At 31.9% G+C, this 3,270-nt stretch overlaps 1 long non-coding RNA gene across 1 annotated transcript in view; it reads right to left on the minus strand.

Moving 5' to 3' along the window:
- LOC111084146 overlaps nucleotides 1-2,699 on the minus strand; it is a 6,515-nt gene extending 3,816 nt beyond the window's left edge. The window contains exons 1-2 of the long non-coding RNA XR_002609414.1: nucleotides 2,682-2,699; nucleotides 386-490 (exon numbers count right to left, since the gene is read on the minus strand). This is a non-coding gene — a long non-coding RNA (uncharacterized LOC111084146). The remainder of the gene's footprint in view (nucleotides 1-385; nucleotides 491-2,681) is intronic.
- Between the last annotated feature and the right edge of the window lie 571 nt (nucleotides 2,700-3,270).

Raw genomic sequence — 3,270 nt, forward strand, 5'->3', positions numbered from 1 at the left:
GACTTATCATCTGGGGTGATGTTAACTTCAGAAGCTGGAATAGTATCTATGGTACCTGGAGTTGGCATAGTATCAAAGTTTTTCTGGTATACCAAATATTTTAAATCCTAGACCATACATCATGACAGATTCTAGTGTTAAGTTAAAATTCAAAAGTATAAAGTGAATAACTGCAATAATTTTTTTTTTCAACTGAGATTCGCAGTAACTTGAATTTATTGTAAACAGACAAGTGACAATAAATTGAAACAAACATATTTGATTGAAAGCGAAATATACAAATATGAATCTTAAGACACAAAAGACTTATTCTGAAAGATTAGTGTTAAACGAACAATGTATTAAAATTGTTTTACAGAAGGAAGAAAAAGGAAACTATACGTACTGTCGGCACAGTCATGACCTATGTAACCTGGGAAACAGTGGCACTTTCCAAGCTGACAGTTTCCGTTATGATTGCAATCATTCGGGCACGTGGTCGGAACGTCATCTGCAGAGTAACAACTCACACATATAAGAAGCTTAATGAAATATTTTGAAACAATTGAAAAGGTATTCGGAATAAATATAAACATGTTTAATATGTTTAATACCACGGGATATGAATTAAACATATAATTATAAGAACTTACGAGTGAAAGTAAAAAAGAATATGTCAACGTCACTATATCTGCTATATCCAGTGCTGACGAGGTCTTTCACCCAACACCAGGGCTCATTTGGCTGGCGAACCAATAAGTTAGATCTTGTCAAAAGCACCTTAGGTGTGGAAATAAGGTGCGGCCAAAAATGGACTGAGTGTGCGGCTTTTTTTCACACCTAAGGTGTTTTTGATTAAATATCATGATTTTTTGTCAATACACACTAACAAACCACAGCAAGTAAGAAAGTGACACTCGATAATAACCAACATTAGCTTTAGGATCTAAACCCTATTATTCTAACAGACCTTTACTTTACAGAGCCAACCAGATTATTTATAAAATACTTTATAGTAATTTTTCTTCACTAAACCAGTGTTAATAACTATATTGATAGTAACGCCATGGAATCTAAATGAACAGTTTCTTGTCATCACCCGTTGCAATCGGTACAGTCGTACGAAGCATCATTATTTATGCTAATTGCTTAAGCTAGTATTACGTGACGCTAATTGTTCCTTAATTAGGATAATTTCATAAATCTTATCAAATTTGTGCTTAAAGGTTGGCAATGAATAATCAGTAATAACCATCCGTACATTGGTATGATTCTTTTGAAAACTTGAAACTGCTAATCTAGTTTGCTTGGCTTAACCAATACTTAGGTATCTACACGTGCTTTCCCCCTATAGTTTTGCTTCTCTAAATCAGCCGTCTTTAATCCGAACTAAAAACGGCCCTCTTTTACTCTGTATTAAAGATTTTAGACCGATAGCTCACGTGACTTTTTACATAGGCGTGTGCAAAAAAGTTTGGTCAAAATTAAGCGATTTTGTTGAATAACTATGCACATGTGGCTTTTATTTAGATATTCCATGTCAACAGGAACAAACACCTTACTTCTAATATATTCCATGTCAACAAGAACAAACACCTTACTTCTAATATATTCCATGGCAACAGGAACAAACACCTTGCTTCTAATATATTCCATATTAACAGGAACAAACACCTTACTTCTAATATATTCCATGTCAACAGGAACAAACACCTTACTTCTAATATATTCCATGACAACAGGAACAAACACCTTACTTCTAATATATTCCATGACAACAGGAACAAACACCTTACTTCTAATATATTCCATGTCAACAGGAACAAACACATTTTTTTCTAATATATTCCATGTCAACAGGAACAAACACCTTTTTTCTAATATATTCAGTTTAGACCTTTGGAAATATAACAACTATCTCAAATATAATAAATGTTTCCTTTTACACTTGAGTGCCTATTATATTAATAAATTCAATGTAAATGTAACATTGATTCACTTTAACGTTTACATTTAGTGTTAACCTTTTATTCTCCGGTATATTTTATTGATAAAATGAAAAAACTAAACTGGCCAATATTAATTAGAATTTTTGAAGAAAAGAACTATAGAATAAAACTCAGTATGGAAATCGGATGAAAAAGGATAGAATTGTACATTATACTTTTAACTACGTTTCAGTTAACTATTATCAAACTATTTTAACTACGTTTCAGTTAACTATTATCAAACTGTTTTAACTACGTTTCCATTAACTATTATCAAACTATTTAACTACGTTTCAGTTAACTATTATCAAACTATTTTAACTACGTTTCCATTAACTATAATCAAACTGTTTTAACTACGTTTCCATTAACTATTATCAAACTGTTTTAACTACGTTTCCATTAACTATTATCAAACTATTTAACTACGTTTCACTTAACTATTATCAAACTATTTTAACTACGTTTCCATTAACTATTATCAAACTGTTTTAACTACGTTTCTATTAACTATTATCAAACTGTTTTAACTACGTTTCCGTTAACTATTATCAAACTATTTTAACTATTATCAAACTGTTTTAACTACGTTGCCGTTAACTATTATCAAACTATTCGTATAGTAAAGTCTCTTTATTTATTTGTCTGTTATCTTCCTAAAAAATGAACATTTAATCACTTACTTGCTACTGAAGGCTGAATTTAGTCACTTACTTGCTACTGAAGGTTGAATTTAATTACTTACTTGCTACTGAAGGCTGAATTTAGTCACTTACTTGCTACTGAAGGCTGAATTTAGTCACTTACTTGCTACTGAAGGCTGAATCTAATCACTTACTTGCTACTGAAGGTTGAATTTAGTCACTTACTTGCTACTGAAGGTTGAATTTAGTCACTTACTTGCTACTGAAGGCTGAATTTAATCACTTACTTGCTGCTGAAGGTTGAATTTAGTCACTTACTTGCTACTGAAGGCTGAATTTAATCACTCACTTGCTACTGAAGGTTGAATTTAGTCACTTACTTCCTACTGAAGGTTGAATCTAATCACTTACTTGCTACTGAAGGTTGAATCTAATCACTTACTTGCTTCTGAAGGCTGAATTTAGTCACTTACTTGCTACTGAAGGTTGAATTTAATCACTTACTTGCTACTGAAGGCTGAATTTAGTCACTTACTTGCTACTGAAGGTTGAATTTAGTCACTTACTTCCTACTGGAGGTTGAATCTATCACTTACTTGCTACTGAAAGTTGAATTTAGTCACTTACTTGCTACTGAAGGCTGAATCTAATCACTTACT

The sequence above is a fragment of the Limulus polyphemus genome, unplaced genomic scaffold (assembly GCF_000517525.1).
Source record: "Limulus polyphemus unplaced genomic scaffold, Limulus_polyphemus-2.1.2 Scaffold14081, whole genome shotgun sequence".
In the NCBI taxonomy this organism is placed as follows: Eukaryota; Metazoa; Arthropoda; class Merostomata; order Xiphosura; family Limulidae; genus Limulus; species Limulus polyphemus.